This window comes from Phlebotomus papatasi, chromosome 3 (assembly GCF_024763615.1).
Source record: "Phlebotomus papatasi isolate M1 chromosome 3, Ppap_2.1, whole genome shotgun sequence".
In the NCBI taxonomy this organism is placed as follows: Eukaryota; Metazoa; Arthropoda; class Insecta; order Diptera; family Psychodidae; genus Phlebotomus; species Phlebotomus papatasi.
The window spans coordinates 8,158,471-8,183,189 of NC_077224.1; the positions used below are offsets into that span (position 1 = coordinate 8,158,471).

The window sequence follows — 24,719 nt, forward strand, 5'->3', positions numbered from 1 at the left end:
TTTTCTTTTCTTTCAAGTTTTATTCGTCACAACGTTTCGGGAAGACTATTATTGTATTACCTCTATGACATCTTTTCGGTTCTTTCAATTTTGTTAGCGAATAAAAATTGAAAGAAGCGGAAAGAGGTCTTAATCCGTTTTCTCTAGATAATGCACTCCACCAGACCGTACATAATCGCGGAAAACGATCATCGTATTCCCGAAACGTTGTAGCGAATGAAGAATGAAAGAAGCGAAAAGAGGTCTTTATCCGTTTCCTCCAGATATTGCACTCCACTAGACCGTACATAATCGCGGAATACGATCATCGTATTCCCGAAACGTTGTAGCGAATAAAATTCGAAAGAAACGAAAAGAGGTCTTATTCCGTTCTATTACGTGCGCTAACCGTTGGCGTTTTAAATAGAAATTATTGCAGCGTGAAGTAGGCTGAAAGTGTCACCGGGATCTCCAATTGGGTGTACAGTGTACTTTTGTGTGTATGTGTGTCTCTCGTCCCATCTTCCGGGTGGTATTAATTATCACTGGGCAAAATGAGGTCAGTCTGGATTGGATTGCGAAAGAGGAAAGGTGATTTAACATTTCTCTCCCCCTCAGGAAGAGAAGACAGTAGTGAGTGGAGTGGAGTTAGTGGGTTAAGAGGACATCGGAAGATAATCCTGGTCAACCCTCAATACCACGGAGGTATCGAGGTGAGGAACAGCGCAAGAAGTGTTAAGCCAGATCCGGAAACCTATTTCCTACGGAGGAAAATCGGCGGAGGCAAAAAACTTCGGTCTGATCGGAAAAGTCTTCGGAGAGAGTCTTCTGTGTCTACACGGTTACCCTCCACAACGAGAAAGTAGTCACCTGAGGATCCGGGAATTGTGCCACCCGACGTAATCAGCGTGCGCATCACCACTCAATTGGAATCTGCAAGAGCCCACCCTGGCACAAAGAATCCCAGCATCTTGCTAGTCCCTCAGAATTTGCGGGAGCCCCAATACGGAGAGGGAGAAAGAACGGCCACCGGACTCAAATAAGCGAACAAACCTTAAGTAGAACTCTGTGTTGTATAATTGTTTAAATTTCGGTAGAATATAACCTATTTTATATGGGCTTTAACTGAGGGTCTCTTCGGGAAATCAAAGGGGGTTTGTGATTAATTCTGCTGAGGAATAAAGTGTTTAATTGTGGAAATTGAAGAGAGAAGAATTTGTGTTTATTTGTGAGAGGGAATATTGAGAAGAATTGAAAGGTGAAAGAATCCTGAGTCGGGTGTTTGGGTTTGATGGATATCGGGTAAGGATTGAGAAAAAGTGCCATCAGAACTTCAAATTAAAAGCAGAAAATTAACCGGTAGCAGAATAATTCTTACATTTGGCGCCCAACATTAGCTCGTTTATCCCATATTTGATACGAGTCTCAAGTCTTAACTGAGTGTTAGATTGATTTCTAGTTTTAGTATCATTTTCGGCCCATTTTAATAGTTTTTGAAATAATTTTAGATTTATTTAATACAATTTTCACCTAGTTTCGGGAAACTGGGAAGCCTTCTTCGCTATCCAGGCAATAAAAAGTGATAAAAGATAAAAAAAAAGCTTTATAATTAATTGGGATAAATCTGATATTTGAATATTTGTTTGCTTTTGTGCTGTTTTTGGTGTAGGAGTGTGCTAAAAAATTAAGTTTCTGATTTAAAATAATTGAAATTGGTTCTCATTTGGGAAAAATCGGGCTTAAATAAAATTAAGAGCGTAAAATTGTCTATAGTAGATTATCAGTCTATAAGTACAAAGACCACAGATTGTGGAAGTGCAAGGCAGTAACAGTTGGTCAAATCGGATTAACGGTTGGACCATCTACTCTTTGTACTGGGGTTTATCTCGTCTATACAATTTAAATTTTCTGTGCCTCATTTCTATACAAATATATAATATCATTTAAATTACAATTAATTTCGGGACCATTTTTCATATTCTAATAATTATCGGCCTTTGTTAAATTAAAATTTTTCTTTATCCAATATAGCAGTATTTTGTAATTTTAATCACATTTTTTTCGTCGAACTTTGAACATTTTTAACATCATGGTGATCACAAGAGACGATCCACGCGATCGTAGACCCCAATCCCCTACTGATTCTGTGGCATCTGGAAGTTCCGCTGGAAGAGGTCGTGGGAATTTAACAATCCCTATTAGTTCGAATCTCCCATCTACGTCTATGGAAACTCGAATGTCCCAGATGGAAAATTCCATAAGAGGTCTTAGTGATATAATGGCTTCCATGATGACGAGATTTGATAGGATGCAAAATCCAAGTCCAGATTTAAGCAATTTTCGAGATAGGGGGAATGATCAGCCTAATCCAACTTCAGGAAACCCTTTGCCTAACCCTTTGAATAATTCCGGTCGTCCGAATGATTCGTCCCAAACTGAAGAAGTGGATCTCACATCCGGTGGGTTTAGTGTCCGCGGAAGGCAGGCATACAAGCCTATCCCAGTAAAGGATTGGGGTATTATCTTTTCTGGGGATTCTAAGGGGTTGAAAGTTAAGAATTTCCTTCGAGATATGGAAAAGATGGCCCTTACCCAGAAAGTACCTATTGATTCTACCCTTTCCGCCATACATTTGTGTCTGGCTGGTGATGCTTTGACCTGGTACCGCTCATGTGAGCTTTTCCCTACCTGGACAGAATTTTCTAGGGCAATATCTGCCACTTTTGGGCGATTGGATGGGGATCTTTCGGTGAGACGTAGGCTAGAGGATCGCAGACAGAGAGATGGTGAACGGGTAGGGGTATTTTTAGCGGAAATTTATTCCCTTTTCCGGGAATTAGAAGTCCCCATGGACCCTCGTTCACAAATCCAATTAATCAGGCGTAATCTAGCACCTCAAATCCGCGATGCCATCCTATTTATGAACTTTAATTCCTTACAGGAGTTGGAAAAGGCCGTGATTACCGTTGAAAGTAATTTCTTACTCGCCGCTCCTGAATCTCGTTCCCGCAGTGCTAGGGTCAATGAAATCGACGAAGTTTCCGCCATTTCAAATTCCTCGAGACCCGGCAATTCCCAGCAAAACTGGAGGAACAATTATTCATCACACAAGAAGGAAAATCGCAATACCTCCTCAAAGTCACCATCGAGCTATCCCCTCTGTGTGAATTGCTTCTTGGGACATCACTTGGTGAAAAATTGCACACAACCTCAGAGAGCCCCCTTCCTATGCTTTGGCTGTGGGAGGGAGAACACAATCCGCGAAAACTGTCCTAATTGTCGTGACGCGGGGGGAGATGGTTCGGGGTCGTAGGGAGGACGCGAACCTCGAAGAAAAATTGTGCATCGGTCCTCCGGAAGGGAAGGAATGGGGGGAGTAAGAAGAACGTGAGTTTGGAACCCATAGAATTCTTTATTGACGATGAAGTGCATGATTATTTTTTGTTTGATAATTTTTCGGGATCACTTTCTTCAAATAATTCATTATCTTCTTTAAATTCTATTGATCAGCTCCTTTATGATAATGTTTCCCCTCAGGAAGCATTATATTCCGATTCACTCGAACTCGACGATTTTTTGGATGAGTTTGATCCACCTTTAATTAATTTTGATGAGCCACAGAAATTCTCAGATGAGTCTCTTATAGATTTTTCCTCCGAAAATCTTCAGCCACAGCTTTCCACATTACCCGTTAGTGTGTGTGAGGTGAATGACACTTCCATTGGAAAGGAATATGTGGGTGACCCTAGGCCTTATGCCACAGTAGAAATTTTTGGGAAGAAAATGGTGGGGTTGTTGGACAGCGGGGCAACTCACACATGTATTGGCCCTATGGCAGAGGATTTGTTTAGGGATACACCTCTTATGAAGAGAAAGAGCTCATCTCGAGTCTTTATTAGAACGGCCGACGGACTTATCCATGAATCTACTGAGGTCTCCGATATACCTTTTACTTGTAATAATGAAACGAATCTACTATCAGTATTATTGGTCCCAAATTTATCTTCACCTCTCATTTTGGGGGTAGACTTTTTTAAGAAGTGGAGGCTCAAGATTGTTCAATCTCCACCCCCGGGTCTGTGTGAAGTTAAAGCGGAAAGTTCAGCCCACAGTTTGACCCTCGAACAAAAATTGGAGGTTGATGCGGCAATTTTAGCCCTTCCGGCTACAACACCTGAAAGCTTTGGATGTACTCCGTTAGTGACGCATCACATAGATACAGGCGATCATCCCGCGGTGCATGAACGATGCTATCCGATCCCCACACATCTTATGAGTGCCGTGGATAAGGAGATCGACCGCTTGGTTCAATTGGGAGTTCTTCGCGAATGCGAACCTACTCCTTGGTTAAATCCCATAACGGTGAGCGTGAAAAAGACTGGCGCTATTCGTTTATGTTTAGATGCGCGAAAGCTTAACTCGGTGACCACTCGCGATACCTTTCCATTACCACACATTGAATGCATATTGTCTCAATTGTCGGGAACAACATACTTATCATCGATAGATCTTTCCGAGGCATTCTTCCAGATTCCCTTGGACGAAGAAAGCCAACCTAAGACTGCATTTGCATTGCCTGGTAGGAAACTTTATTGTTTCAAGAGAACCCCATTCGGCCTTGTAAATTCACCGATGTCCATGGCAAGATTAATGTCGCAGGTTTTGGGTCATGATCTTGAAAACCAAGTTTTCCATTATCTCGATGATATCTTAATTGTCACACCTGACTTTGAATCCCATATCAAAATGTTGAAAGAGGTAGCGAGTCGCCTGAGGAAGGCTAATCTTACAATTAATGTCGCTAAATCTAAGTTCTGCGTAGAAAGCCTTACCTACTTGGGATTTACTTTATCTTCTTTCGGTATTGCGACAAACAATGAAAAAGTGAGCGCTATTTTGGAGATGCCCGTCCCAACGACCGTCAAGTCCCTCCGTCAGGTCGTGGGCATGTTCTCTTGGTATAGGAAATTTATCCCTAATTTTGCAACTGTTGTCGCTCCGATGACTGATCTTCTGAAGGGAAACCCGACAACTATCCAGTGGAATGCTCAGGCGGACCAGGCTTTCCAAACCCTTAAGTCCCTGTTAGTTTCTGCCCCTATTTTGGCCACACCGGATTATTCAAAACCTTTTCGGGTAAAAACCGATGCTAGTGACTTTGGCTGTGGGGGGGTTATTGTTCAGGAGGTTGGGGGGGAGGAAAGGGTTATCGCCTATATGTCTCGGAAATTTACATCTGCAGAAAAAAATTACACCACTACTGAGAAGGAGCTCTTAGGGGTTTTATACAGTATAGAGAAGTTCAAGCAGTTCCTAATAGGTGCTAAATTTTTCCTAGAAACGGATCACTCAGCCTTAATTTGGCTGTTAAAACTAAAGGATGCGAAGGGTAGGTTGGCACGGTGGATTCTCCGGTTACAAGGCTTCGATTTCGAAGTAACCCACCGACCAGGCCGTGAGAACGTTGTACCGGACGCGTTATCACGATGTTTGAACGTCGATGCTCTCGCGTATTCCATTGATCCACAATACAGTTCCTTGTGCTCTTTGGTAGCTGCTGATCCCCAAAAACACCCTCAATATCGTACTGAGAATGGCAAGCTGTATAAAAACTGCCGAGAAAAGAACTCTCTAGGAGTGGTTGAACACCATTGGAAGTTGGTTGTGGGGAAGCAAGATCAGGAAAGTTATCTCAAAAAGTTTCACAATGACCCCTCGGCTGGACATTTAGGATTTATGAAGACCTATACTCGTCTTCGGGAATTTTATTATTGGCCGAAGATGAGGAGTGATATACGGCGTTGGATTAGAAATTGTGAGGTGTGTAAAGCATCCAAGTCGCCTAACACCGCGTTGGCTCCTCCCATGGGAAAATTTGTAGAGGCTAAGCGCCCTTGGCAGACAATTTGTCTGGACTACGTTGGCCCCTTGGTTCGGTCTCGGCAGGGGTTCACCGACCTTCTTGTGGTCCTGGACAAATTTTCAAAATTCGTCCTGCTATTTCCCTTGAGAAACGCAAAAACGCCACTCCTTGTCCAAACGTTATGTAAGTCTGTGTTTTATGTTTATGGAGTTCCGGAAATAATTGTCTCGGATAATGGCGTCCAATTTCAGTCTAATATGTTCAAACAAATGCTCGACCAATACGGAGTTAAACACTTTAAGACACCTTTTTACCACCCCCAAGCAAACCCAACTGAAAGAATGAATAGGACTATCATCACCTCTATTCGGTCCTTTATTCAGAAGGAACATAGGGAATGGGCGGACCATCTTCCCGAAATTCAAGGGGCAGTGAACTCATCGGTTCAGGAGTCCACTAAGTTTTCTCCGTATTTCTTAAATTTCGGTCAGCATATGATAACTCACGCGGAACAATATGATATCCTTAAACAGCGCCCTCCTGAAGATTTTAAAACTCGGTTAAAGGAATTGGAAAAAGCCCGTAAACTGGTTCCGGAAAGGTTGAAACAGGCTCATGATTTAGCTGCAAAATATTATAATCTTCGGAAAAGGCCTCAGACTTTATCGGTCGGTCAAATAGTCTGGAGGCGCAACTTCGGCCAATCGGATGCGGCTAAAGGCGTTCAACACAAATTTTTGCCTTGGATCAAAGCCAAAGTAACGGCGCGTCATGGAGACACTTATCACCTGGAAGATGTTCTTACAGGCAGCACCGGTCGTTACCATAAAAAGGACATTAAGCCAGATTAGTATCTTTCTCTTGACTTTTTTCCGGTATGTTGGGAGTGAGGGTATTGTAATGAGTGAGTAGCAAGTCATTCCGTTTTTACTCTAAACATTCACCCTGGACTGCTTCCTTCAGAAGTTCGGATTATGTCATTCAGGGTTCTTCTAATTTCATCGGAAAATATCCTACCTTGGACTTTCTCTTTTGGGAATGTGGGCTTAGGCCATTCAAGGTCTTCAAAACTTTTTCGGTATAATAATCTCGGACTCGGACAGCTTCCTCCGGAAGCAATGGCTTATGCTATTCGAGTAGTCGGACAGAGATATCTTGTGATATACTCTTCGGTATTCACCCTTTTAGGTTGTGCGCACGGCCTCTAAGGTGTGATCGGTTTATCATCGGAAGATCGGGTCAAAATCGGATCAATTAGTCGGATAGCCCGTGCCCACCTCGGAGCCTTATAAATTCCGCAAGGGAAGTGCTTCTAGGGCGGGTGCAGCGGCTTGGACTTTGCTCATAATGAGTATTTTCGGTACAGAAATCGGTCTTTTTTTTCTCTTTTTCGGAGAATTTCTTCACTGTTTTTTTTTCCTTATATCCTTTTCCTTTATCCTAATTTAAAATAATATTTTTCTACACAAAAATACTCGGAGTAAGTCTCAAAACCGGAATTCTATTCTATCAAATCTAAAAAAAAAAAAAAAAAAAATCACTTTTGGATACCATTTATATTTTTAATTTTGAGCGTTGGGTTCTTTGCTGTGCGAATGACAGTTTGAAATGCGGAATTGTCGGTCGGATCTCTACTTTTCAAGGTAATGATGTTCAAACATGAAAGCTTTCCAGACATTCCCTGTGGCGACACTGGATTGGTTCCGAGAGTTGCACAAGTACCCTGCCGAAACGGTGTTCATTCCGGTGTTTAGAGGGGTCAGTGTAGCTCCCATAATCTTGTAACGTCAGGTTATTCTATGTTTCACCTGCCAGTGTGATACCCATTGAGGGATGATCCGACGGCTTTGGCATTCCGGCCATTGCCTTTCTGAAGGCAACCTTTAAGGAGGCCTGCACCAGACATTCCCAAGATGTCCTCACAGTCAAAAACAATGGCGAACACCTGAAACATGAACTAGCAGATGAACACATCCACCATGCAGAACGTTAAAAGCCTGCGAACATCTGAAGAAAGCCTCACCGTCAACAATGAGGTATTAAATCAATGAAAGGAAGCAGGAAGCAGGAAGCTTCTGTGGTGATTCCCCATGACATCTTGAGGATCAGAGTAATCCACCGGTCGATGTGGTGGTTCTGGTATTGACAACTTGTTCGGAGCAATCCACCAGACGATGTAGTGGTTCCGACGCTGGTGCAGCAGCAGGACAATCTCCAACAACGTTGAAGTGTTGAAGTTCATCTCGTGGACAGCCATAGACCCCAAACAGTCAAACGGAGTGGTCTCAGTCAATCACCGGGTTCCGGATCGCAATGCTGATCATATCAAGAAATGAGCAAGTCAGAAGCTCAAAAGAAATCGGACCGGATGGCTGGATAATAATGGAGTGTTGGAGATACGCCGAAGTCAATCCGGCGAATGGAGAGAGAAGGTACCGTGGTTGGGTGCATCCGAGCGAGGGGGTACCGTCTATTGGGTGGACACTGGTAGTGGAATATCGATGACAGTCCCTAGTGTCAGCTTATTAATTTTTTTTGGTCCCTTTGGCACATCCGGTGTGCATTCTTCGCCGAGTGGACTTGTGGAGCTGAGTAGGGGTTCAGCGGGCTCCTCTAGGGCGGTTCTGGAAGCTGATAGAAGTTTATTCTTTCCTATCCGATTACAGCAGAGATCTTTCGTTCATTATTTTGTTTTATTATTTTCCTCTACAATGATTATCTGAGACTCAGAGTATCTCAGAGGGGAAATGCGAAAGGAGAAATTGAAAATGATTAATTCAATCTGAGTATATTATTTACCAATGGTATCTTTTCTGATTTTGAGCATCCAATTTACGGAATTTTTGTTTCGTAAACCACTTTATTCCTCAATATCCCTTCCTAACCTACCTGAAATTCTCCTAGAGAGATGAGGATTGTATCCATTGGGTGGTGGGAGGAAGGAGATCTTCACTGGAAGATTATGAAACTTAATTTTGCTTACAACTTATAATATATACTTATTACCGGATACGGAGACTTGCGAACCCTCTTTATGTTCTGATCTTTCTGGCCATTCCTTTTGGTAACGAGTCTTGTGCTTTTTCGAACACTGACAGACTGTCTTCTACCGCTATTCTTTGATTTGATAGAGTTTTCAATTTTTCTTTAATTTAAACCAGTTTTAGATATCTAATTTTTCCTCCTAAACTACATTTTTTTTTCTCCGGACACCTCAAGACATTTTTTTCTTTTACCGTTTTCTTTTTTTCGGAAGAAAGGGGAGATATTACGTGCGCTAACCGTTGGCGTTTTAAATAGAAATTATTGCAGCGTGAAGTAGGCTGAAAGTGTCACCGGGATCTCCAATTGGGTGTACAGTGTACTTTTGTGTGTATGTGTGTCTCTCGTCCCATCTTCCGGGTGGTATTAATTATCACTGGGCAAAATGAGGTCAGTCTGGATTGGATTGCGAAAGAGGAAAGGTGATTTAACATTTCTCTCCCCCTCAGGAAGAGAAGACAGTAGTGAGTGGAGTGGAGTTAGTGGGTTAAGAGGACATCGGAAGATAATCCTGGTCAACCCTCAATACCACGGAGGTATCGAGGTGAGGAACAGCGCAAGAAGTGTTAAGCCAGATCCGGAAACCTATTTCCTACGGAGGAAAATCGGCGGAGGCAAAAAACTTCGGTCTGATCGGAAAAGTCTTCGGAGAGAGTCTTCTGTGTCTACACGGTTACCCTCCACAACGAGAAAGTAGTCACCTGAGGATCCGGGAATTGTGCCACCCGACGTAATCAGCGTGCGCATCACCACTCAATTGGAATCTGCAAGAGCCCACCCTGGCACAAAGAATCCCAGCATCTTGCTAGTCCCTCAGAATTTGCGGGAGCCCCAATACGGAGAGGGAGAAAGAACGGCCACCGGACTCAAATAAGCGAACAAACCTTAAGTAGAACTCTGTGTTGTATAATTGTTTAAATTTCGGTAGAATATAACCTATTTTATATGGGCTTTAACTGAGGGTCTCTTCGGGAAATCAAAGGGGGTTTGTGATTAATTCTGCTGAGGAATAAAGTGTTTAATTGTGGAAATTGAAGAGAGAAGAATTTGTGTTTATTTGTGAGAGGGAATATTGAGAAGAATTGAAAGGTGAAAGAATCCTGAGTCGGGTGTTTGGGTTTGATGGATATCGGGTAAGGATTGAGAAAAAGTGCCATCAGAACTTCAAATTAAAAGCAGAAAATTAACCGGTAGCAGAATAATTCTTACAGTTCTTACCAGAAGAGGCTATGTGGCGCATTACTCCTCCCGTTTAGATCCCCGTTGATTCGGACGCATACCCTATTATGAACCGTTTAATTACCTGTTCATAATCGATAATCAATTTTTATTCAAAATTTAATTATATTACTTTTAAGATATTTTTGGCAATATGAGTAATCGTCTATTCAAATCGTCTATGAACCGGTCGAGAAACGGTTAGAAACCGACAAGGATATTTGTATCATTTCTAAGTCTATTTTGGGGGATCTTTTGCGCGTTTTATGAATCGGTTCAGATCAGGAGAACCGTACTTTTGAGGTATAGCATCCTCGAGCATTTCGCGAAGCGTGAGGCGCTTCGTCACCTCTTTTGATATCTAAAGTTAATTTTTACAGCTTATTTGCATAGTGCCAATATTTAATAATAACAAAATAAATAAATTCTTACACGTTTTCTATTTGGCTAGAGATTTAAAGTTTTCAAAGCTTAAGTCCTGCCGAGAATGCGATGATACTAAAATATTTGTGTGATTGAAAATTTAATCACTTTTGGTCAGTTCAGTTCTCTTTAATTCAATTGCAATCTTCGTCTGAAATAGAAACTACTTATCTTGTTCTCTATATCAGAAATTTATTGAGAAAATCAATAATTTAGAACTAATGTGTATAATTCCTTGAATTATTGTTCCATAAGACAAATTAATACGTTCGTCTTAATACGAATTTCGTGAGAGGGAATTTCGTTCAGCAATTTCTTGCTTGTTCATCTGCAAATAAAGTGATTTGCTAAGTTTCTTTGAGGAAATGTAGAAGAAAAAAGATGTCTTTAGGAACAAATTTAAACAATTGTTCTGCAATTATACACGACTGAAAGAATTTTATAAGAATATCAATGGATTATGCTGTAGACAAGGCGACACGATGCAAAGTATGCAATTGTCTATGAAACTACAAAATGAAACTTTAATGGAAAGTTAACTGAGGAGATTGGATAAAAGACGGTTTACCTTCTGGAATCCTGGTGCTATTCAACTAGCATGCTTCCTAAAGAGAGTATTTCGTGTCTGACATCACTCAGATTCTTCAATTTACAAAAGAGAGACTCCCTCTGAATTTTCTAAATGAGTTTGTGTGAGCTCTTTTAGCTGTATATGACCATATCATATTAAAATGTGCTTGCAGAAAGTTTATTGAGATTTGTTTACGCGGAAAATCTTGGAAAATGGTAAATTAAATTTTAGACAATAATTGAACATTTAATTTGAAAATAGAGAGTACGGAATTATAAAGGGCTTTTATTTGAACGGGATGTTAATTAAATTTTATTTGATGTACTGTCTTAGAATTGTCGAAGGTCTTATTTAAAAATTATAAAGATAACCTTAAAAACTTTATTTTTTTCTTTTTTTTTTAAATCATTGCTTCTGAAGTAGCCAAATGAAGTAAACGTATGGTAGTGGGTCTCCAATAATGGGTTGGTGAAAGGTTAATTTTCTGATTAGGCTGGAAGACCCTAGCTATAGAGACTTGAAGTATCTATAGTAAGGTGCGGTAACCGGATCGTTTTCCGTAGAGTGGTACTTAAACACTTCTTTTTGGACTGATGAAATTCTTTTTTACTTCTTCTAAATCCATAGAATTATTCACTGTTTCATTCAGAAACATAATATAAAAAAAATATATAAGAAAATTTATCAAATAATGATAATACTGAAATAACTTAGCGTTCACTAAGTGGATCGCCTGTTTGCTAATTGGGTCAAATGGTCTTTTAATAGGATCACTCAATTTATAAGCATATTAAAACAAGAAAATAATTTTTTGTTGGAATACTTCATTTAATGTGAACGGCAATCTTTGGTGTAATATCAGTTATATGAACAAACATAGGAGGAATAAGTTGGTCAGTAGCAGACACCACGAAGAATGTTGTGGCATATGCCTTCGGTCCAGAATTTTTAAGAGATGGCACACGTGAACCTTCCTGGCCAATACATTTCCATCTTCTGGTGTCAAGAAAAAGGCACTTTCGTGGATATTAAAAACCCAGTCTGATGAAATTCTGAAGCCATTCCGTCAGATCTTTAGCAGTAACCACATCCCTTTCCAATGAGAAAGATTTTGGCTTGCGCATGCTGAGCTCTGGATGACACTTGAGAAAATTCCTGAACCAAGCATCTCCAGGCCTTCTATCCGTGAAATAATTTGGAATTTAGAAGGTCTCGCAGATGATTTTGACGCTGTCCAGAATTTGTTCCTTTCCGATGGGATGCCAACCATCCGGCCATCCCAGGATCCACACCAATCCACACGACAAGTTCTTCTTCTTGCTCTTTTGTAAGTGTCGTTGGCCTGCCATTGGGGCACTCTTCTGGGTATCTCCCAGACAATTTGTTGTACCGTTGTACAATGTCCTTGGTATTCCTTGGTACATCAAATATTTTGGATGCATAGGTTATGGTAGAACCATCTCGTACACGTACACTCTTCAAGGCATTCTTTAGATCTTCCTTGGGAATCTTTTCCTTTGTTCCCTTCGGCATTTGAAATAGTAAAACAGTGCTGAACAATGCGATTCCCGGAAAGATAAATTTATTTGCGAAGAATCCATTTAGAGCAAAATGTAAACAGCCACAAATTCACTAATTTCTTTACAAAATATTATTTTTTCATTAAAATTGATTTACTCACCTTGTAGAGGAATGATTGCACTTCACTTTTAATTAAACCTTTGGATTTAAAACGTTTTTTCTGAAGGAAAAAAAAAACAATAAATATTTTCAATTAACGAAAATGTTTAGCGAAAATATCTCTGAAAAAAAAAATTTGTTACAGAACCCAGCTAGTACAAGATTGAAATGAGTCGATTACACTTACTTATTTAATGGATATAGGGTAAAGGCTCATAATTTTGGACAGTCTGCTTATAAGTATCGATGTTCCAAGTTTGAAGTGCGATATTTTCAATACTAATTGACTTTTTTTGTTACACTCTTTTCGGAAGGGTTGTTTATAAACTTGGCAAGGGTTTATTGTCTTTGTTTTTACTAAAATTAGTCTTAATACGTTTAAAAATGAATTGATATGTAGAGCTGAATTTGACTCTTATTTTGGACAACTTGCTTATTAATTTTGGCAACTTGACTGTAAATTTGGACAGCTAATCCGTCTCAATAGGATGCCCATTGTTCTCCATTTCAAAAATCTATCTTACCAAGTCCTCTTCCTGTTCATGTAAGGGAACCGCTCATTCCCTGGCCTTTCCGTGAGCCTTTCAAGGCTCTTCTCGCTACATCTTGTTCGTAGACATGATGCTTCTTTGTTTCTCCAGGCATTTATACAATCCAGTCATCACAAAAGCTAAAACTTCACGAAATTTCGAGAGAAAAACACCTGTCCAAAATAAGGAGTATCACGTCACTGGTGAATGTCTTAAAATATTTCCCATTTTTCACACAAAAAATCTAATTCACAAGGCAAATCTGACTTCAGGTCAAATGTACAAATCACCACTAGCGTGAATCAAAACAATATTCAATGAGTATTCAATAATATCACTCAAAAAAAAAGCGAAGAAACATTGTTAGTACTTCATCACACCTAAATAAGACTGAAGTAAAAACGAGGTTCTGTCATATTTCTCGTAAGCAATTGCTCACACTGAATTTTCAACAAAGCAATTTCATCTCAAATCATATTCAAAATTTAACGTATTTAGTGTTAAAATCTTCCAAAAAGAACAAATATTTAGATATAATTCATTATTCATCAAATATTGGATTAAAAATCCATAATTTTAATCAATTTATTTTTAGTGTCCAATTTTATCCTCAAAGTGTCCAAAATAAGAAACTGGTCAAAATTATGAGCCTTTCCCCTAAATATTATTTTTTACTTTTTCTCAAAGTTGAATAGTTATATAGGGTGTCCCAAAAATCACAGAAGATTTAAATTTAGCGGCATTTCTGAAATAAAGGCCCGCAACGAAAAATAAGAATACTACGTGACAGTTTATAGATTAGGGTTTTTAAAAAATCCATCACTAAATACCAGACCACGTTTTTTTGCTCTTAAAAAATATTTAAAAAAAATAATTAATTAATTTGGTTCGAGAATTGGTCAGAAAATTGATTTAATTTCGTAAACTATGAAGAGTCTAATTGAAAAATTCACAGAACTGAATCAATTGTGGAGGATAAATACACTTGCCATCCAAGAACAAGCCCATCAAATGATTAATAATAATGAAGCAGTGTATTATCTGAAAATAAAACTGATCAAGCGTTACTGTTACTGTCGTTCGATATCGCGACATGATGACCGAGTTTATGAAGCCTAAATTGGAGGATTTGTTCATCAATAAATTAATTAATTATGAATTCATTAATATTGACGACATGTGGCTTTAGCATGATAGTGTGACATGTCATATAGCCTATGAAATAATGCAATTCCTGCATAAGACATTTTCTGATTGTTACTTTCTCTATTGGTGATTAGAATTGATCCCTTAGATCATGTAATTTTAGATCATTTTTTTTATTCGGTTATTCAAAGTCACAAGCCTAAGTCAAAAGGCCTACATCCACCTCTGTGCATTAAAAGATAATTTGCATCATCGTAATTTAGGCACATTTGTCCAAAAATGTCAGGGAAACCTTCAATGAAAGGATACATATGTCAGCAGACCTACGGAGGTTAATTACTGGATGCAATAATTAATACATAAACCCTATCATATGTACTTTATTTTTCAATTTCTAAAAAAATTAATTGAGAAAAAAAATGTTTTTTATTTAATTTAAATCTTGCGTAATTTATGGGACACCCTATATTATGTTACTGTAGTGACTATATTACGGAAGTAAAAATAAAAATATTATTTTAAGTGGATTATCTTATTAGTGTAGTCAGAAATGATCGACATAGCGAAACGCCCAGATTATTGCACTTCACAGTATTCTTCTAGGGAATGCCCAATAACGGAGTTGAATGAATTTGTTCTTAACCCTTTAAGGACGATTGGAACACCGGTGTCCCATAAAGAAAATATTTTTCCTGACTACCCAAAATTATTTTTTTCTCATGTTTGTACAATCTAGAACAATTGGAATCTAGAATATTTTTTACAAGTTTCTAGCTATTTGCTATATAGTAAATATTTAAGCTCAAAAATGGCGAATTTTTAAATTCTAAAATTTATAATTGATTTTATTTATTTTTTATACTTCCGATTTTTTTAAAGCTAAACCCTTTTGGCAATAAAAACTACAATACCCATACTTAATATTTTTCATTAACCCATTCAGTCAATGTACCAGAAATACTTGAGATAGAATGTTCATATTTTATGATTGGTTTCCTACAGATTAATAGATGAATTTTTTGAAAAGAAAAAAAATTTTATCAATTAAGGCGTCTACACATTGGGAGCAATTTTCGTCAAAAATTGCGTTTTTGACAGAAATTTGACGTTTCCCCCTACAACGCTGCAGGGAATTTCCTTCAAAAAAGCAATTTTATACAAAAATTGCTCCCAATGTGTAGAAGCCATTATGGGGGCGCGGGGATTCGCCCTCAAACACACGTCTTAACGGTCACTGAATTTAAATTCTGTGCATTAGTTCATTACAAACTCTATCGCTTTAGATAGAGTAACTATCCAAGAAAACAAATTGGCAAACAGCATTCAAATCAGGAAAGAGGAAACAGGCTAATTTTAATAAATTCGACGGGAAGTCGAATTTTCCGTCCGCCATTTTGAGCGAAAATTTTGCATGACCTTTCGCGAAGCAAGAAAACAATAACAAAATGTATTTTCATCTCTGTCGGACTATTTTTTCCAAGTAATTGAACACCTAAAGTTACTAACAATCCATTCCCGACAGCAATTCGAGTATCAGTTGCCTAGGAATAAATCATCTAAAATCACTCAATTTGCGTATGATATATAATACCATGGTAAGGAATGGGTAAAAGCGAAAAATATTATTCATTGGTATTGTCAGAAAAATTACTTAAATTTTTGGGCTATTTTTGTACCTATCGTTCATAGAAGTACAAAATACACCGAATCGGCTTCTGTTTAACTTTCCAAGGTCAGATGTAAGACTTATCATTCATTTTTATTGTTGATTTTCAGTCCGTAAAATGTGTCTCGTTGTTAAAGGGTTAAAGTAGTGAAAAAATAACAAAACTTCAGATAAATCATAAAAATATGCTTTAATTTATCTAAAAATGCGAAAAACTTTTTTGGATTTATCAAAGTCCGTAAAAATATTAAATAACTTTAAAATTTTTATTTCTTTGCACAAACAATTTCTGAAGTTTCACCAAACACTCACTCAATGTGTATTAGTCTGGAAGATATTCGGTAAGGAATCCATTCAATTTCTTTTAAAGGCAAATGCTCTGAAATTGTGTGGCAATGGCACTAGAAGGGCAAGTGGTGGATGTTGTCTTCTAAAATCTGAATTGCATATAGAATGTGATGAAAGATAAAAATAGAAATATCAAATTTCACATGAGTGAAACATTCGAAACAGAGGGTGTGTACTATCTTGATACGTGTAAAGGGGGACTAAAGGAGACAAAAGCTCTCTGTATTAGCCACAAAACAGCGTGTTGCACATTGTGTATTAGAGTGTAATGCTCCAAATTTATTCCATTTGCTCCACATCCCGATTCTCCAGGCACAAATCCACGCCCAATGTCGAAGGTGAACGCAAAACATTTTGTATTTACAAGGCGACACTATGTTTTCCATTGTGCAGTATGTAAGGTCGAAAACAACCCCCCGTGCCCCCCAAAGATTCTCTGAATTTGGGAGATGCGAATATTTTGGATGAAATAGGAATGGATGGGGGTATATGGCTTAGAATTATTTCCAACTTACAATATTTTTCTTACACATAAACCCCAAAATTGCTTCATATAAGAAATAATTCGAAAATTTCTATGCGTAACCTTTCTGCCGTCCTATTTTATGCTCTTCCTGCCTTTTCTTGGGCCTCTTCAGATTTTTTTTTCTGTACTTCTTGCTCTCCTACATCTATTCTTTTGTACTTTTTTTTGCAATTTTCCCATACCATCTATTTGGCAAAATATGCTGAATATGAGTTGAGGAATTTTATTTTGAGAGTTAAATTGCGAAAGGGAACTTTTCGGGAATCTCTATCAATACCCCAAACCTTGAAGCTTTTGCAGTGTCTTAGTTCTCTCAGTCAAGGGATTTTTGTAAATTTTCTTCGTGGAAATCTTACGGATATTGAAAAATATTCATTATTCGAGTAGAAGACTTTGTGAGAAAAAAAAGAAAATTGAGTTAAACTGGGTAGTACAAAGGTAAGGTGATACCAGTGCAATGTCGTAAATGAAAAACATTATTCATGCTCCTATATAAAAGCTTTGGACAAATAAAATAAGTAGGGTGAAAGGAACACTTATTGACACTTTAAGAACTCGTGTCAGGAGACCTATTGACATCTTACTCTGTACCATTTAGAATACAAAATTTGAACATTTATCTTTATCGGAAAACGTAGATTAATGAGAAAACATCATGTTACTTACGTTTTATGAGATACATTAAATAAATTTCCACATTTTGACAAAAGTGCCAATAGGGGTTCCCTGTCGAAGATGTGTTCCTTTGACTCTACTTATTGGCTCCGTTCAGTAATAACCTTTCGAAGAGACAAAGCCACTCCAAAGCCAAGCCAAACCCATTCGAAAATCTATCGGAAGCCTAAAGTGCAAGTTCATGTGGTCGCCGCTTTAGCCCTGATTGTTCTGCCATTTCGAATTTCGATATTCTTGACACTTCAATCGTCATCAATGTCAACAACAGTGTGCAAACGCTTACTGCAAAAAATTAATTTTTGTGGAATTTCAGGATGGCAGAATGTTTGAATTGCAATTTCATTTAAATAAATGTCCTTTTCATGAAAATGCTCACTTTTTTGTAACTCGTAGGTTTAAATTTTCGAACTTCCAACGGGTTTTTAGGTGATATACCTTCGAATCGGTAAAGGCAAAACCTCAGCCGCAGAGAGTTCTGAAATCGGAAAGGTTATTACTGAACGAGAGGATTAAGTCCTTAATTAAGGCATTTTTGGCGAAAGTATTAACATCTATCGACAAAAAGCGGTGGTAATCTGAAAATGTGAGTTTATCTTCAAACAATTCTGAGTCTGAGTTTAGTGTTCTGTAAAAATCAGTGAAGTCTATCAAATCTATACATTTTAATTTGGTAAGCTGAACTCAATCTGATCGTGTTTCTCATATCAGTCAAAGGATCTATTCTTACCATTCACAAATAGAGTTTGAAAAATTCAAAAATCTATTTGAAAAGCCTAAGAACAGACATTCTTACTTCTTGAAACTTTCGAAAGGTGGCTGAAGTACATCCAGTTCGTATTTCCGAAATGCTCAAGTGTCAAAATATCACTTTGTTGTGAGGTAAAAGATAAAGCAACGACGTTTACTAGTTCTTGTGCCATTATTTAATCATTCCTAATCACTCCCACATTGTGCGAAAAAATTCGAAATTGAATTTCAATTCTTCGAAATTCAACGACTTTTTGTGCAAATGGCTTTAAACTTATTCGATTTATAGACTACATTCTTTGATTTAAATGAAAGTTGTCCCATCGTGTTGCTCAAATCATATTTAACTATTGATGTATTCTGTGAAAAATAGAGACCTCTAGCGGCCAAAACAATACTTATTTGACGCAAGGTAATTACTTAAACATTTCTATATATTTCTATATTTGAGGAGCTGATTCTATTATTTTAGCCGCCACTTATATATGTGTAATTATTGATGGTTACTCTTGAGGTTACTGTTAAAATGCCTTAGTGTTTCGCATACATCTGCAAAATAGAGTTCAGAACCACAAGTCATCGCTGGGATGACAAGAGATCTAACGACAAGCAGACGAGATACGTGGTCCGTACGTCCGGCGTGTGCATGAGGGGGGTCATTCCCAGTAAGTCCACGCAGCTTACAAAGTAGAAGCAAAACAAAGTGCGTAGTGGGCTCGTTAGTAGCGGCTTCGGCAACATCTACCAGAGGTGTGCAAGAACCGTTGAAACCGAATTAACGTCAAATGAAACGTGTACGTCAATGGTCAAAACGCTACTAGATCAAACTTATTTTGACATTTATTCGGTTTCAACGGTTTTTGCACACCTCTGGATCTACGGAAAACATCGGTCAAAACAGGGTTTCCGTTGGGGAACTATAGACAGATAGATTGGATAGGGAGCATGGTACGATCTGTGGACTGCAGACACCTAAGCTCTATTTGAGCCCCTTATGTCTGCCCAACAAACCTTACTCCAATTCTTTAAAACCTGGCTGAATTGCAGAACATCCTGAGCTGCCGCTCTTTTGATATCCTCCACTGTCAGCACTTTCCTTAAGATTTTAAATTTCTGGCTTGAGAATTTGGAACAATAATATGAAATGTGTTCTACTGTTTCCAGACTCTCTCCAGAACCCCTACAAGTAGAGGTAACGTCCACACCCAACTTTGCAAGATGAGAATTTAGCCAGTGTCCTGTGTAAATTCCAATAATTACCCTCAAGTTCCCCCTGTTAAGATTTAACAGGAGTTGAGATCTACTCAAATCTAATCCATCTTATTACGGATTTTGTGCAACTACAGCCTTTTACATTATTCCAAAGTGCTATATGCTCTATGCCTGTAATATATTGGAAGTAATCTTTCCAATGGGGAACTATAACTTAGAAACTCATATCTGGTACCTTCCCCCCTTCCCACACATCCTGGTGAGTACCGCTTGTCAGTCTGCAGAGAAAAGATCGTTCAACACGACAAAAGACTATACAGCCTGAGAAAAAGCATTTCCGCTGTTTGGCTTTGGAGGCTGGTCGTCAACGCTAAGACGGAGGCGGACGCTTGGTATGGGGGGCTAATGTAAAGGCACATGTTGGCAATAAAAATACATTACAATTTATAAATCCATCGTCTACTTTTAGTCAACAATCACAACCGACAGTAACATCTCAACAGAAGGTCGTGTACAGTAGCTGAAAGCTAACAGAACCTATATCAGGTATAAAAACTAAACTCCTATTCCATAGCTCTATGATCCAGCACAATTGGGAACACTTAGCCGCGTTTGAGCGAAGGATTCTACAACGAATTTTTGGCCCCGTAAGTTAGGTGAGACGATTTTGGGACCTATACAACCATAAGGTGTATAAGCGTTACGTTACCAAAAGGTAACCATCGGTCGTCAAGCAAATACGCTTCAATAGGCCCCGATGGGCTGGTCATCTGGTTTGTAAGGATGAAGAGGACCTAGCCTGGAAAGTCTTTAGGGGCGGAATCAATGCTTCGAGCAAAATAAAGGGGGGGGGGGGCGTATGGAATCGGAGAACCCCGGAGTGGTTCCCGCCAAGCTCGAGTGGCGATGGGACCTAGGCCTGGGTCAAGCCAATACCAGCAATTGGCTGTAACACCGGTTAAGTAAATAAGTTTGTATGTGGTCTCGGCACTCGTGATCATATTTCTAGGCACAGCAGCATTCTGGTGGGTTGCGATCTTCCATCACTCTTCCGTCAGAGTGAGGTTTCTTTTCTGTTTATTCGGTTTAGTCTGATTTTATCAGGAAGACCGCATTATTTGACCTCATTTCTGATTCCTGGGGTATCAGTCAAAGTGCGAAAACTGAGTGTTGTCTTGTTCAACTCCCTTCCCTTGCATGCTAGATCATCACTGATCGTTGTTGCTAGATTTTATCAGACCGAGTTAGGTAACCATGCAAGAGTGATGGATCTTACAGGCATTTAGTAATCAAGTTCAACTTTTCAATGTTCACAATACTGTTCCTTTTGTCGACCTAAATTCATTTTTTTAACCTAAAATTGGTTTTATTTGTATTAACCAAAATTGCTTTGTTATTGACAAAATAATTTTACGGTTTTATGAAAACTTTTCATCAAATGTCGACGAACATTTCTCACAATTATAGGGGCCTGTCTGAACGAATTGGATTTTTTACTAACTAAATCCTGTAGGATAAATATAATACTACCTCCGTTCCGAAATAAGTCGTACGTTTGGGAAAAAATCTTGTTCCGAAATAAGTCATACGTTTGGGGAAAAATTGGAATTAAGGGAAAGTTTGTTGGTAAATGTATTGTGCATCAACAATTATCTCTTGTAAAGAACTATTGCTAATGTCCAGTACTAAAATTGGGGTCCAGTCTTGATGGTATTTTGAGGAACGAATGTCTTAAAAATGTCTTATTTTTGGCGTTTTATTTTCAATCTAAAATAGGTGCAGAATGGTGAGAGATAGGGACTTGGGACCTTCGGGGGACCCCCCCATAAGTTGATCCTGGGACCATTAATATGTTTTTTATTTTGCTCCCACCCTCCAAAATCATCTTTTTAGGATTGCTCGAAAACACGTCGTGCGACTTTTTCTTCAATTCTGTATATGTTTTAGAGAAACATATAAATGGTCCCAGGGTCAACTTATGGGAGGTCCGCTGAAGGTCCCAAGTCCCTATCTCTCACCATTTTTCATCCAGATATTCGAACACATAAAAAAGGATGTTCTTTTTATTGCTCATTTTGCAAAATTTGAGATGTAAAAAATGTCATATCGGTAATAACTGTTGAGTTGTAAGGTAAAGTACCCTTACTCGACCGGGTTCCTCTATTCGACCGGTGGGTCAATTTTTGAATATTTGATGGTGAATTTCATCAATTTCTATGAATTTGTCACTGATTCGTATTATTTAAAGAATAATTGACCTATTAATGTTAGATCATACACAAAATATTATAGCAAATATAAATAAATTGAATAAATAAATCTACCGGTCGAATAGAGGAACCGGTCGAATAAAGGGTACTTTACCTTACTTGTGCATACTAAAAATGTTGAACAAATTCTAACCTGTAATGTTAATCACAGTCCATTTTTTAGTAATTAACTATCTACCGGAGCTCTTTGAAAAAAAAAACGCGAAAAATGGGCAACTTCAACATATCGATTCCTCAACTTACTACCCAACTGACCAAAGTTAACAACCAACAGCTCTGGGTACCAGAATGTTAACAGCGCTGGTAACAGTTTTGGGCCAGTGGAAAGTAGCATTGAGTTGGCCTAAAATTGTTACCAACGCTGGCAAGTTTTTAAGGTACAGCACACGAGTAGCGTAACGGCGAATTTCGTAACTAAAACGCGTCTTGTTCAGGATGACATCTGGACATTTTCCACCGCGGAAAATGTATAAAATTTAGTTTTTTGCGGTATCTTAGTGGAAAACTTTTCTTCTGAAAGGTAAGTTTAAATTAGTGTGCAAGTTTTTTCTTTATTTTCCTCAAGAAATACTCTCTGAAGTGCCTGAAATTGCGTAGATTCGTGGTTTTTTAAGATTTTCCGATTTTCCACGTCCTGCTGGTCTGAGATCGGCCAGAATCCCTTAAATATCGCATTCGTAGACCTCATTGATGAACTTCCAAACCGATTTTCCACTTCCGGCCAGATATTTTCGCCCAAAAATAGAAAATTTCCCACAAATTATGCAAGTGCGCGACCTCCCAGATTTTAACGTGTTTTTCACGTCCTGCTTGCCCCTAATTGGCCAGAATTCTTTTCCATTCTCCTCACTGATATACCCTCTACACGATTTTCCACTTCCGGCCAGAGATTTCTATCCAAAAATAGAAAATTTTCCACAAATAATGCAAATGCGCAACCTCAAAGATTTTAACGTGTTTTTCCGTCTTGCTGACCTGAAATTGACCAGAATCCTTTAGATGCATCATAAATAGCCCTCACTGATGTACCTTCTACCTATTTTTCCACTTCCGGTCAGAGAATTCCACTCGAAAATAGAAAATTTTCCAGGAATTGTGTGAATGCGCGAGCTTGTTAATTTAGATATATTTTTCGCATTCTGCTTGCAAAAATTCATCCTAAATCACTTGGATTTCCCATCCAAGGTCTTCACTAGTATACCCTTTCCACGATTTTCCACTTCCGGCTAAAAATTTCTATCCAAAACGAGAAAATTTTCAAGAAATCATGCAAGTGTCCGCATTCCGGAAGTTGCACATTTGTTCTTATCACGCTGACCAAAAATCGACTAGAATAAATTGGATGTCTAATTCACAACCCTCATTGGAATAATATTTTTTACGATTTTCCACCTTCGGCTGGAAATTTCTTCCAAAAAATAGACAATTTTCCAGAAGTTACACGAGTACGCGGACTTCGGAATTTTTATACTTTGTTGATCGTCATTGTGGCCAGAGATCTGCTCAAATTCCTAAAATGTGTTTTTTACATCACTTATTGGCATACTTTCTTCAGGATCTTCAACTTCCGTTCCGACATTTCTGCTTAAAACCAAAAATTAGACTTATCATTTTTTTTATTTTTTCTTACATGATCCTGAGGATGAATCACATGAACCTGTGGGCCTGAAAGCGGATTTGGGAAAGTCTAGCACGGAGAAAATTCCGACAGATCATCCCAAAGGCAAGAGACAAGAGGCAAGGAGGCAAGAGACAAGACAGCACCAGACAGCTTGAGAATAAGTGCAACAATTCCTGCCTCATTCGGTATTTTTAAGATATTGTGATTTTCTTTATTTTTTTTTTTATATGAAATAAAATGTAATTTAATTAAAAAAATGTTTTATTATTTAAAAAAGTAAAAAACGATTTTGAAAAACTCTTGTTAACACAGAAGTAACACTGGTGTTAACAGAATGGTAACAACTCTGGTAACAGAATGTTAACAGCGACAGCTAAAAATTTAGCTATTAGTTCCACTAGTGTCCACCATGAACGCAAAAGTGTCTCATTTTGGAACAAAAAGTCAGATGAATTTGTTAGGCAACCTAACAACTCTGTTAACAGAGTTGTTAACAGCTGGTTACCAACTGTTAACACCTGGTCAGTTGGGTATCGTGGTAGGATCCCCATATTATCCCTGAACATGGAAGATAGTTCATACACAAGATATTTGCAAATAACAAAAACATTCTCTGAAACCATTCCTTAACCCTTAGTTTTTCCTCAAACGTACGACTTATTTCGGAACGGAGGGAATATTTATTTGGTCGTTATTCAAAAATGAAAAAAAGAAATCGCTGAATGCGATTTCGAGCGATTCCAAAATGTAAAGGATCTCAGTTAAAAAATATGGTTTTGGTGGGGAGTGGGGGAGAATGAGAGACATGTTAATGGTCCCAGTGTCGAATTACGAGAGGGGTATCCTTCGAAAGTCTCAGGCTCCTATCTCTAACCGTTTTGGTTGTATGAGTGGTAACGGCCGAAATATAGACAGAAAGACTGACAGGCGGATAAACACCGTAACATGAGTTCTCAGAAATCGTCTGAAACGCGGAGACATGTTGAGCAAAGTGGTCCCCAGGCAGCGAAAGTGGAAATTTTGAAGATGAAAAAATTGAGGAATTAATATACTGCTCTCTCAGTGGAGTTCGAGAAGTAAAAATCGTCTATTCGTTGTCTTGTGTTAAAGAATGTTTGATATAAAGCTTAATGCCCTTAAGGTAAATTGATATAGTGTGAAACAGACCCGTTTGTCGCTATACTTTCTTCTGTTCTTGAAAG

The 24,719-nt window shown here is 38.4% G+C and overlaps 3 long non-coding RNA genes across 3 annotated transcripts; all 3 read left to right on the forward strand.

Annotated features, from left to right (window-relative positions):
- The first annotated feature begins 494 nt into the window (after positions 1–494).
- Positions 495–1,184, forward strand: LOC129806621 (uncharacterized). Its single transcript, XR_008752185.1, has 2 exons — positions 495–538; positions 598–1,184. It is a non-coding gene; the product is annotated as an uncharacterized LOC129806621 (long non-coding RNA).
- Positions 1,185–9,060: 7,876 nt separating this feature from the next.
- On the forward strand, positions 9,061–9,920 carry LOC129806622 (uncharacterized). The gene is made up of 2 exons (XR_008752186.1): positions 9,061–9,274; positions 9,334–9,920. It is a non-coding gene; the product is annotated as an uncharacterized LOC129806622 (long non-coding RNA).
- Positions 9,921–22,146: 12,226 nt separating this feature from the next.
- LOC129806623 (uncharacterized) lies at positions 22,147–24,051 on the forward strand. The gene is made up of 2 exons (XR_008752187.1): positions 22,147–22,416; positions 23,538–24,051. It is a non-coding gene; the product is annotated as an uncharacterized LOC129806623 (long non-coding RNA).
- Positions 24,052–24,719: the final 668 nt, after the last annotated feature.